Raw genomic sequence first — 13,730 nt, forward strand, 5'->3', positions numbered from 1 at the left:
AGATGTTTCTGCCAGCCTCACAGCTGTATCCTACTTCTAGAAAACATCTTACAAAAAACCAAGGCTTTAAAAATGATTAGATAGGGTTTATCTATTTGTATGTTAAAAGCATCCTTTACTCCTTAGAAGGTTCAATGGGGAATTACTTTAAATAGCTAGTACCCTTAATGTGCTTAAAATAAAATTTGATCTATAAACAGCATCTCACAAATAAAACAACTGCAGTAAGGGAAATGTAATTATAACCTTAAAATGACAATTATATGATTCTTTATATGGAGATGAATGCTATTCTTTTCTTTTATAATTTTGTTTTGAATGGTTTAAATCCATGAATAAAAGAGTATGTTCATATTACCTCATCATGTGAAATCATCCCAATGCGTCATAGTTTGTATTACTTTCCGTATGTCCCCACAGTGACTGGACACGCTACATGTACCCATTCAATCTGTCAGAAGACAACTAAATGTTCATTTGACAGGTAGTACAGGTAGCAAAGATTCTCCAGGATGGCAACATACCATTTAGGATAGAGCTAAGACAGTAATTTTCTTTTTACTTATTTTTCATTGATAAAATTGTGCCTATGTATAATGTACGTCTTGATGCATTTATACTTTTGGACACTCTAGAATGACTAAATCAATCTCATTAACTTTTCATCAGGAGAAATGCAAATAAACTAGAGGCATACGCTGTTGTTATTATATTGTAACATGCATATATCACTTATAGTTCTAACTGGAATTTTGCATGCTTTAGCTAACACCAGGTCACAGCCCTGCTCCCTGCCTCATGAGTACAACTAATTTACGTTCCTACGATGATAGAGCAAGACTGCCTTTTCTCTTCATCCCTTCCTTCACTTATTTTTTATTTTATTTATTTTTTGTTAATTAGGGTAAAGTGCAAATGCAGTCCCTACTACCACAAATTACACAGTAGACATTTCTAAATTTGGGGAAACTCCAAGACTCAGCACAGCCCATGTGCTATCAATGAGTTTTAATCTGGGAAAACCACTTTTGTGTTCCTTGTATCTTCCGTGTTATGTAAGTAATGTAATTTTGGTGAAATCTATTTTAACACGTTTGAGGTGATGGTTTGTGGCTGTTTTCTATTGGCACTCTCCAGATGACTAGTGACTTTAATGGCCTTTTCATGTATAATTTTTGTGTTTCAGTTATCTTTCAAAAGTAATTTCTGATAGTTTTGGCTCAAATTTTATATGCATTGACTTTTTCTTCTTTTGCTTTTGAATTGCATGGGTTCCTAAAATATTTCTGATATTAACCTTTTTTTCAAATGTATGGCTTACATGTATTTTTGCAATATTCTAGGTTGGCTCTTTGGTGATCATTTCATTTTGGGGAGTGGGGCAGAGGCCTTTTGGATTTATATAATCCCAATGATTTATTTTTGCCCATACTTTGGGAATGATGTAATCCAGATTCATATTACTATAAGGAACTAACAAGGCAATTATCTTATAAGTAAAACCAGTTTATTTTAGCACATGATTCTTGAGGTTCTAGCACAAGATCAAGTGGCAATATTGCTCTGGGTCTTTGGCCAGGACAGCATGTGACATAGTAAATCATTTACATTAGAAGCCCAGAAGAAGAAGAGCAAAATGATGGACTCTCAAGATCCCCCTCAGGAGATTTTCTGAATGACCAGTTGATAAAATAGTCTAAACTTTTTCACTGACTTTCATGCAACAATAGAGGAATGTGACTTACCTAAAATTTGGTGATATTTATGCATACATTTTTCTGTTATTATTTCTGTGTTTGTGTTCATGTGTTATGTATACATGAATTTGATGTATAAGATATGTGCGTATGTAGGTTAATATCCCCTTGTTTGTACGTGTAGAGGGCAGAGGGGCATGTTGAACATTATGTTTGATCACTCTCCACCTTTCTTCATAAGATAGGATTTATCTAGAAAAAATCATATTCAACATGCCCACAGCTCTGAGGTTACAGGCTCACTAGGGCATGCATAGGTATTTAATGTGGATTCTGCTAATATTTGTGTAACATGTGCTGTGGTATAGTCTCTGAGTCATGATTATTACAATATGAGTTCTTCCTCTGTCATTCTTGTACTTATAGTTGTACTATACTTTAAACATACCAAAGCCCTTTTCTTTTATTTTTGAAGTTATAGTATAATTACATATTTCTCCCTTCCCTTCTCCAAGCTCTCTTATATAATGATCTTTGCTCTCTTTCATATAATGTCCTCTTTTATCATTGATTGTTGGTATGTGCATATACATATATACATATATATTCCCTTTGTAGTTTAGTTTTAATGATTTTCTAAATTTTGAGGTTATAATATGATTACAATTCTACCTTTCTTTTCCTATTTCTATACTCTCCCATAAAACCTTCTCCACTGTCCTCCAACTTCATGGCCTTTTTTCATGAATTGTTATTGCATATTATATATATCCTGTCTGAAATATAACTGTCTGGTCTATATAATGTTACTTGTTTATATGTTTTCAGGTCTAACCATTTGGTGATGGCCAAAATTGTGTGTTTTTTCTAAGAGGGAACACTCGTTCTGCTCCTAAGTTTCCTTGGTTGTCTATAGTTCTTTGTGTGGTTGAGGTCATGTGGGCTTTCCCCTTAAAGTTTGGCACGTCTACTCGTCTTATCTATGTTCTACACACATTTGGGCAGCTATATTGATAAAACTATATAGATACAACTAATGTATATCCTGGAGACACAATCTCACAGCAAACTCCCTGATTTTCTGTCTCTTCTATTCTTGGTTATTCCTCTTCTACAATGTTTCCTGAGTCTTAGATAAGGGAGTTGTTCTTTAGATGTATCCATGAGGAGTGTGCTCCAACTCTGCATTTTGATTGGTTGGTTGTACATCTGCAATTTTCTTTGTCTGAAGTCCACTTAGAGAGCTGTTGGTTACTGCCAAGGTTTTCATAACACTAGTGTACCCTTAGGATTTTTTTTGCCATTTCTGTCTTTGTTTTGGTTCATAGGCATCACAGATGGGCAGGACTGTTGGTTACCTCCTTCCTTGGGAAGCCTACATGGTCCTACATGGTGCCTTCCAGAACAATAAAATCTGGTTCTCATGGAGAAGGCAAACACTTAAGTTTCATCTCAGAGGTCCCTGAGCCCCATGTCTGAAGAACATAGTATTTTCAGTAGTAAGGACTTACCTTTCACCTCTGGAACCACCAAGGACCATAGCAATAGCGTGTCTGTTTGGGGAGTCTCTTGGATAACCGTAAGCAAGAACTCAAAAGAGGGCTTTTCATGCCGGGGTTGGGGATTTTGTTAAGTAATCTCACTTTTGGAGAAAGCATTGCCATCTCAGATGAGAAAATTGTATTTAAACAATGTATGTATAATTATACACACTTACATATATAGGATTTTTCAAATGAATAGTTAATTGTATGATTCCTTATTACTCTTTCAGATGTCTTTACTGTTACTTTATCCTCATTCCCCATTTTCTGTGTTTATTTCCCTTCCCACCTCATAATTAGAGCCCTCGTTTTCTCATTTCCCAAGTTAGGTCTCTTGGGCTTTGTTCTTCCCCTCTCTATTGTTCCTTCACCCTCTCATACACCAGCAGTCATCCCATGCATGTTCCTGGTTTCTGAGATTACTCCACAATCTGTACTCACATCTGGGACTAGAGCTTGACCCTCTGATGAGAGAACACATGGCGTTTGTCTTCCTGAGTCTGGGTCACTTCACTCAATAGGATCTTTTCTAGTTCCATCGATTTACTTGCAGAGTTCATGGTTTAATTTTTTTCAGCTAAATAGTGTTCCTCATGTGTATTGACCTCATTTTTACTATCCATTCATTGGTTGGAGGACATTTAGATTACTTAAATTTCCTATCTACTGTCAATAAAGCAGCAGTAAATATCACTAAACATCTATGGAGTGAAATGTCAAGTCTTTTGAGCATGTGCCAAGGAATGCTGTAACTGGGAAAAATTTCTCTTCCATTCAGTGGATTTCCTCTTCTCATGATTAATGTATCCTTAGCTGTGCAGCAGCTACTTTTATTGTCTAAGGTCCCACTTGTCATAGCTAACCTCAATTCTTGGGCAAATGGAATCCTATTCAGTAAGTCTTATCTGATATCAAAACCATGTAGGGAACTGCCTAGCCTATGTTTTCTTGAAGTTGTTACAGTGTTATAGGTTTAAGTTCTTGATTCATGTGGAGTCAGTTTTGTGCAAGGTAGTAGACCTGGGCTAGTGCTGGGTCTAATTTAATTCTTTTGCTTGTGGGGAGCTCGTATTCCAGCACCATATGCTGATCATTCTGTCTTTTCTCCAGTTTATCTGTTCACTTGATTAATTAAAGAAAACACCTCATCAATGTGCTTTGATTTTATAGCTTAACTCTGAATAAAATCGCATCTTTGTTTATAATTATAGCCTGAGAAGGAGAACTCAAGGTGAAAGGAAAGAGGGAAAATAAAGCCTTATAATCTTCTTACTCATGAATCCACTGAAGTCATCATATCTGATATATTTCTAAGAGAACAATGAAAGTAATCAAGACTTTATGACTGGAAACCCTAAGCATATTTCATTCACAGATGGCTTACAGAGGTGATGAGTCTGTAAGAGAAATTTCTTTATGGTAACTGAGAACTGAAGTATGTGCAACCTATTATTCTTTATCTTTTCTGAGTCCCTCTTAAGAACAACTGAAGCAGGCAATGATGCATAAAATATCTGGACTTCTGCACTCTCAGATATTGGAAGACTCTTTGGAGATTTATTTATGCCTATTACCTTCATCTTAATTAAGCAATGACTTCCAGCATAGGAACTAGGAGCATCTTTTAGATAGCAGGCACCTTAATAACCATCTTTTCCAATTTAAATATATTATTTTCTTATCTTCTTTCAAAATGAAACAATAAAGTTTTAAACAAAAAATTTGTATGAATATGATGTAATATCTTCTTATTAATTTATTCTACTGGCTACATTATTGACGCATCTGATTTTGTAGGACAGAATTCAAGTTTTTGTTTAAGGAAATGAGAGTCCCTGTGATACCATAAGATTTGGTTTTTTTAGGGAAGCATAAAAGGGAATATCTAAATTTTTCTTCATCTTCATAGAAGAATCTCTTCACTACCCATGAAAAGAGTAGTAAACTTTAAATATTATAAAAGAACACTTTCCAAAGCTTGTTATAACTTTTGATATAGATAATTATAGCTACCAATGAGTTTGTCGCCATTTTGGTGGTCATATTCCATTTATATACATCATATACATGCAGTGGCAACATTTTTATAAAATATCTTAAATTAACAATGTTGAAAGATGGTGTCCATATCCCAGATCATTGGGTTCCATTAAGTTTGAATAAAATTAAATGAACTACATCTTCTTTGTGCAGATACTTATTGCTACTTATTGGGAGTAAAAATATTGGACATAAAAAGAAAAAAAGTTTTAGTTATATACCACCTATATAAGGAAGTTAGACCAGAAAGAAGAGATGTATACATGTTGCTAGTTACTGTGTTCTGAACAATTATTAATTTATTTACTTTAAAAAATAATTTTGGTGTTTTCCTTGCTATTCTTTATTTTTATGCAGGAATTCCAGGAGCAAGTGACAAGTGCTTCATGCTCCCTCATTCCTACTTAAATTGGTAGGTAGGTTCATCTCAGCTGACAGAAAGACAATCTTATTTTAATTATTCTGTTGAGTCATACTGTGTTATTGAGTTCTTTAATAGATATGTATGGAAACATGTTTTTACAGATTTAAATGATTTAAGCTCACCCAATGCTCATGATCTTATGTCAGAAAGGAGGAGGTTAAAAAATTAGGAGATTAATACCATGTCTCCTTGAAGCTGAGTGTCCATGATAATAAGAGTGTTTCCTCAGTGTTCTATGAGCATAAATTCTGTTCCTGCTTTTCTGGTAGAAAGTCTTAAATGCAAGTAAGCATTTGAGAAACATAAAAGGTTTCAAAAGCAAATTATAAACTGTGCATCCAGGGGAAGGCAGTAGGCAAAGACAAATGATAGTAGAAAAAAAAGGCAGTCATTTGTGTGTGTGTGTGTGTGTGTTGCTTATTGACTATTATATCTGAACACAAAGTTTTATGGACTTCTAAAAGAAAAAATACATTTCTATGTATGTTTAGCTAGACAAGGGTTTGGTCCATCATCCCAAGAACATATGGTCAGAGTGTCACAGATTATAAAAGTGTTAAGTAATTGTATTAAGAAATTCATTCCCTGTGTTAGCCATTTGGGATACCATAAAATGAATCTTGTTTTACACCTGGCAATTATATATGAATCAACAACATTAACAGTTTCTCAGAGGTGGTACTCAATGCTGCTGAGAGAAGTCAGCATTTAAAAATGGCTCTTTCCCTGCCAAATGGCTCCAGCATCAGATCTACTGATTGGATAATAGTGGGCTTTATTATCTTCAACAGAAGACAGTCAGCATGTAAGCAGAATGCTAGATACTATCCCTATACATGTGTATACTTAGCCTCATTTTCATCAGCATGATTAAATGTCTCATGTACAAATATCTAGTGCATCCAGAGGAAGAAACAACTGTTCACTATTTTCCAAGCCTCATTCAGTGCACTCTAAACAATACCTATTATCAAACTGAAATTCTGCACTCATTTAACAATGCCTTTATTTCCCCCAGTGTCAACCATTATTTTTCTTCCTGTCCTATTAAACTTAACTATTGTAAGTATAAGTGGGATTATACAGTGATGATGTTTTTGTAATTTCTGTACTTAATACAGTATCTTCAAGGTTTATGTATTTGTAGCATGTATCAATTCTAGAGTCCCAAGGCTGAAAAATGTTACATAATTTATTAAATAATATAGCAATTATAAAGCATGATATACAAAAGAATGGATAATAATAAAATAAAAAGTACTATTATGTGTATATTTCACACTTTGTATATGCCCATCATACACAATGGACTTTCATGTTACATTTTTTATTATTTTCAGCTATACTGCTGGAAATGTCATAGTATTACATTTCCTCTCATTTAATCTATCACTTTCTGCACTATATACATGTTTACAATAAATCTGCAGTATAAAATAAAATATAAGTTTCTTAAGGATAGGATTCTTGCTAATATTTTATGTATATATAAGTCCATAGCATTAAATGATTTTTAGAGATATTTGGGTCTTGAATATGATTCAATGAGTTAACAGCTTACATCTTTATAGGACATAAAAACATAAACTCTATATTCTAGTCTTATAGAGAAACTTCATAAGAAAATTATTATAATACATACTTAACCCATTAATGTATGCTGTTTAATTGGTATGATTTTTACCAATGTGCTTATATTTATTACATCACTAGCAACAAAGTTAATCAAAACCAATGCATAAAATTACTTGGAATATATACAAAAAGCTTTTTTTTTTTTGGATTTTTGAGACAGGGTTTCCCTGTGTAGTCCTGGCTGTCCTGGAACTCACTCTGTAGACCAGGCTGGCCTCGAACTCAGAAATCTGCCTGCCTCTGCCTCCCAAGTGCAAAAGCTAATTTTCAAATGACAATAATTGAATTTATTGAGTTTTGTTTCTTTACCAGGTTAGGGTTAAGTTAGTGTAATTTATTATTTTATATAGTAAAGTCTACACTTTTACAACTAGTGATTTTTTTAATAGAAGAGAAAACCAATGAGCAGAGAACTTTCTATTGTCTATTAATCTGAACAATGTTTGAATTCAAATATATTTATTAATGTCTCTAATTCTTGAAATGCTCTCTGAGGGGAACAAACCCTATTTATTTTATTTTTCACTTTGCTTACTTTTTTATTTTCCTGGCATAAATTTAGGTAAAACTAATATGTCGGGAAAGACATTCATTCTTTTTAAATTATTTGTAAATAAAATGTAAACTATTTTAGTAGGTTCTTCTGCAGAGTATGAGCTCCAACATTATTAATAATCATGAAATGAGATGTCCTGCTCGTTCTCCTGTTCCCCTTCTCTGGGGGCTACTGCTGTCACTGATTTGGTGTCAACATCATGTGGCTGTCCTTTGATGCTTCATGTAGCAGCTCCACTTCAGGTGGAGTCTCAACTATCATTCCCATTACCATAATTATAATACTGCCTCACTGATGTACTAGCTATGGAAGGTTCTGGTTTGTTCTTGAACCATAATCATCAAGCCAGGCCATTATTAATCAACATTTAGATCACTTCATTTTGCTTTCAGTCTTCCAACTGGAACTACTAAGAATATGTTGGCATTGTATCACTTTTCACATATAACATATTTCACAGGTAACATATATTTCAAGGATAATCCCCTACAAATGAAAATTCTCAAAAAGATTATATATGCCCTCATTATGATAGATATTAAGATGAATTTTCTTAAATACATTTTGGGTTGTTAATTTCTTTTAAGAGCCTCAAATTTCTTTATAAATGCTGTAGATTCAATATCGGAAGTCTTCGAGGAAGCTTCAAAACTAGAATAAAACTAAAGTAAAAGCAAGCACAAGAAAACAAGTGGCATGTTCTGCAGGATGGACAGTGCTGTGGCTAACCATGTTTAGCCATAAGGTTGAGAAAAATAGAGGATAGAGGACAGGAATTTTAAAGGAGAAGAGGGATAAGCAGAACCACACTTCATGGACCAGCCCTCCAGGTTTATAGAATTGTCAGAGACATTGTAAGGTGGGCGACTTTGGTTCTGAGCTTCTAGCAGCCCTGTCTCTACTCCCTGCTTTCCCTTTTCCATTTTTTAGATCCAGACAACTACAATGCCTTGAAGAAATTACAAATTCCGATGAAGAGGATGGATAATTAGTTTTAAATATCAACTATTTTAGAAGAACTGGTTCTCAGAATGACTAAGTGGTTTAAATGCTTAGTGTGTCTGTACGTGGTCAGATTTAAATAAGTTAAAGGGAGATTTATGTTGGCAGTTTTGTAAACTCAGTGTGGAAGCACCTATGTGTCTGTATGGGAGGTGATGTCTAATGAGCCAGTTCCTTGTTCTATTGCTTTGGCAAAGCAATAGATTAAAAAAAAAACTTAATATGAGGTTTATTTTGACTCTTGAATTAAGCATTCTGTTTATCTTGGTGGAGAAGTCATAGCCGGAGCAGGAGGGACCTGGTCACATTGCATCCATGGTCAGGACAGACACTTGTGCTGAGCTTCCTTCCTCTCTTTTAATGCTGTTTGAGATCCAGGTCATGAATGATGTTGCCTACAGTTTGGGCCAGTCTTCTCACTTCAATTAATGCAATCTACATAATTATTGTCAGAGACATCTGGAAGCTTATCTCTTCAGTGCTCTTAGATCCCGTCAATCAATACTAGCCATCATACCCAGAAACACTTCTGATCCCAGGAACTATGATGAAAACACTTTTGGGATCAATGTGCAGATCTTACTCTTCACTGTCTTAACAAGGTTGCACTCCATGCCAATTATCTCTTGCTCTAGACTCCTGTGTATGTACACGTGCATAATGCCTCTTCTAAATGCTAGCTAGCTTCATATCTTTGTAATTATGAGTGCCTATTTATGAACTCCTCTAACTATCACAAAGACACGGATTCTAGGCATTGTTATAGACTAGAAATGGAAGTGGTTGGTGACAAGACAGTCATCTTAGGAAGGGATTCATACATGCATTGGTCTAGGGCACAGTCAGGGCAGTACTGGAAAGTGAGGGACACAGAGGAATAGCATTCAGGGTGGGTTCTGCAATGGGACCTGTGGCATGGGTCAGAACCTGAGCTCCCTCCATGATGGACTTAGTTACATTTTATTTAGTGTGACAAAACACCATGTCCAAAAGGAACATGGAAAGGAAAGGGTTAATTTCAGCTTACAGTTGTACTCTATTATGAAGGGCAATCAAGACAAGGCAGGGACCTTCACTGCTTGATCCAAAATTTGACCCCTGACTTTCATTCACTGTCTACAAATTGTTATCTAACTAAACCTATTTTACATACTAAGTTTAAATTATTGTAGGGATGATATTTTGTGCACTATGTAATGTGGGACTGCGTAAGGGTATCTTGGTTCATGGCTGGTCATGGGCCTGGAACCCCGAGACTCCAAGGGAGAAACGGCAGGCTTTCGACCACACCTCCAGAACCCAGAGTACCCACACGCAGTTTCGTCTCCATAGACCTACATACTCAGTCATGTAGGCCATTACAGCCCCTCCCAAAGTGCACAGGTAGAGGATGTGACCATAGGCCTCAGGCCCTAGGGATTTACATATTAATGAAGGCCAGAGGGCAGAGTAAATTAAGCATTCCTCCCCAGACCCTCCTCCTTTCTTCCTCCCGATTTAACTCAGGTCTGGCCTGAGTTTTATAGGGTGGGGGGTACATCCAAATCCATCCACCATCTGCCATGAAAATAAACCTTTCTGGAACCAAGGACTTCCTTGTGTCATTGGGGTCTGATATCGCCAACGCCTCCAGCTTTTGGAACCCTAGACCTTCTTGTGTATGTGGCACCCACCGTGTACAGTCTCCGAGGCACCACCACCGCGGCTATTTTTCCCACAATGTAATGCATCACTTGTCAGTAATAATCTTATATTCACTAAGCTGAGGAAGGATTAGGAGGTTGGGCATCCAGCAGAGAGAGAGGGGAACTCTGGGAAATAGGCAGGAGGATTCACTACAGAAGTTGGTTTTGTAATACTGAAGAGAGGTAACTTGCCATGTGCAGATAAAGAATAATATAAATGAGTTACCTGAATTATGAGCTAGCTGGGGAACTAGCCTCACATTAAATCATAAATAAATAAACTTCTCTGTCATTATTCAGGAAGTGAGGTGGACATAGAAAATCCAAAACAGATACAGATTAGTTTGGCTTTTATTTAAGAAGTCAAGCATAAACATAGAACATTAACAATTATCATAGTTAAATGAGATGACACAAGTTTTAGAGAAAAGCTATAAGGAGATAAAAAAGGGGAAAATGTGGAGAACTTTTGGGGCTGCTTCGCAGGAATCTGACATTGGTCAACAGCAAGGAAATGGGCTGCTTGGCAGGAAATGGGCTTCGGGCAGAAATCTGACATTAGGCTAGAACAAAAAAGCAATTTCAGGCAGGAATCTAAATCTTACGCTAGAATAAAAAGTAGGCTTCAGGCGTGAAAATGACTTTGGGCTAGGACAGGGAAGTAGGCTCAGATATTTTGGTCATCTGGATAATCCCTTAGAAACAGTGATCACAGGAGTGATCGCAGGGCTTTGTTTATTGGATTGCTTGTTTTTTGACTGTTTGTGTTTATTGTCTTGCTTGTTTCTTGACTATTTGCACCTATTGTATTGCTAGTTCCTCAATCTAGAACTGACCTTAATACTTGCATGTAATTAAAATTGTGTAAAAGCAAAAAGGAGGAGGGGGAATAGGATAGGGGGCTTCTTGGGGAGGGGAATGGAGAAAGGGGATAACATCTGAAATGTAAATAAATAAAATATCAAATAAATAAATAAATAAATAAAGCATCATGAGTCAGTCAAAAGCATTTCTTTGGACTTTGCGTGAGGTCTTGATTTGTTTCTGGAAAATTCAGGGTAGACTGATAACAAAAGCCCACAAAACTACTTTACGATAGCACATGTAGATCACAGGTTTACAGATGACCAGAACACTCTGCTTCTGTCTCTAAACTTATCATTCTCTACCCTCTTTTTCTTTTTGAGGTGAATACAATTTTTTAAAAGATAATTTTTGTGCTTCTCTTTTTTAAAAGTAACTGACTTCAGTCAAAAATACTCTTGACACATTTCTTCTTTTTGAGCTTGGTGGCAATGCCAAAGTGACTTATGCTCACAAAAATCAACTAAGACTCTTCTTGGTAAAAACAGAAAAGCAAGATTTTAACACTATGCCACCCTCTCCTAGGATAGGCAGAAAAGCATCTTGTGTTAGAATTGAATTCCTTCCAAGTCTGAAAAGAGTTCCAACTCATCTTCCCTCTAAAACACCTTTGTAATACTCTGCTCATTTCCTGTTCTGTGATTTCCATGATGCAAGAGTTTCCTGCCTGTTTTCAAATTGTAACCCAAGTCACAAGACCTCATTACTGATTTTTTGCATTTTCTAAATTAACTTGCGTCTGTTCTGGAACCAATACAGGTCGATGGTGCATCAAGAATATAAAAGCAGGAAGCCTATGGAGAGCCATTTCTCTTCTTGTCTCATAAGAATAAAAGGAATAGGAGAAAATAGAATTCAACTGACTTTGTTTTTGCCATAGTCTTATGTGAATGGTGATATTTTTCTATCATCAGTGACTTGCCTAGAGAAGAATTTTAAGAGGTGCCATATAAAATAGTCATTTTATCTGGAAAAGGCTCACTTATGATATAAATCAGAATGAAGCTTCAAAGGGAGAAGAACATTACTCTTCAGAATGATGAAAATGAGTTTGGTGTTATACATAATGGGAACTAGGAAAGGCTTCTAGGTCCCAGCCTTGCAGAATCTATAATTTTGCTCAAGAAAGGAGCAGCCTTTCAATTGCATGGGATCATTACTTACCCAATGATTATTTTACAGCCTATTTTGTGTGTCTGTGTGTGTGTGTGTGTTTGTGTGTGTGTGTGATATACACTTTTGAAAGAGATTTACAAAGCAGAAGTGGGAGTTACTAAGATGTGATATGGCAATCACATAGTAATTTCTAAATGGGAAACATGGTATTTAAAATCTATTATTTAGCTGTAATGTGCAATTTTATACAAGTCCTTCAATCTACATTGGTGACCTGTCTCTAAGTTGTGTTAGTACAGTTGTGACACAGTTTATGGGCCCAACAAACAAGTATCTGATTGGGTTTAAGGCCCCCTCCATGACATAAAACCCATCTCATGAACACTGCTTAGTGGCCAAGCATTTGATTTTAGATAGCCCAGGGACCAGGGTGAAAACAAAATATTACTGCTCTGTCAAAGGTTTGTAGAAATAAAATGACTCCTAAGGATGTCCTGCTATACTCACAGACTGATGTCTTGCTCAGACATCATCAGATAAACTTACGAATGTAATCAATGGGAATAAATACAGAGCCTTATAACTGGACAATGTGCAGAGCTTGAAAGACTTTCGAATGTTGAGCTCTAAGTGAGATGTTTCCACCAAATCCCTTCTTCAGGGCTCAGGGAATTCTGAATAACATGAAGCAGAAAGATTATAACAGCCAGAGGAGATAGAGAACACCAAAGAAACAAGGCCTTTAAACACAACAGGGCCACCACACATATGAACTCACAGAATCTATGGAAGCATGCACATGGCCTGCACCAACCTGGCCTGATGAGGGCCAAGTGTTGAGAGGGAAGTAGACTCAAGTCCACCTCCCTAACCTTGGAGCAATCTTTAATTGATAACTGCTCACAAATGAAAAATTACTTTTCTCCAACAGAGTCTCATTGGATATACAAACCACTCTTAAGGCCAGGCCACATGCCTAGCAGCAGATAAAAAACAAAACACTCAATGTTATTTTTGGTAGTTCTTCATCTCATAATGTTTTGTTGGGGTTTTTTCCCCCTTACAAGTCTTTACACCTCCCACATGTACACATGTATATGACATGTTTCTTCTTCTTCTTCTTCTTCTTCTTCTTCTTCTTCTTCTTCTTCTTCTTCTTCTTCTTCT

The 13,730-nt window shown here is 36.1% G+C and overlaps 1 non-coding gene across 1 annotated transcript; it reads right to left on the bottom strand.

Moving 5' to 3' along the window:
* Positions 1–900: 900 nt before the first annotated feature.
* On the bottom strand, positions 901–1,063 carry LOC114619339. The gene has a single exon (XR_003711120.1). It is a non-coding gene; the product is annotated as a U1 spliceosomal RNA (small nuclear RNA).
* Positions 1,064–13,730: the final 12,667 nt, after the last annotated feature.

Source organism: Grammomys surdaster, unplaced genomic scaffold, assembly GCF_004785775.1.
Source record: "Grammomys surdaster isolate TR1022 unplaced genomic scaffold, NIH_TR_1.0 149, whole genome shotgun sequence".
In the NCBI taxonomy this organism is placed as follows: Eukaryota; Metazoa; Chordata; class Mammalia; order Rodentia; family Muridae; genus Grammomys; species Grammomys surdaster.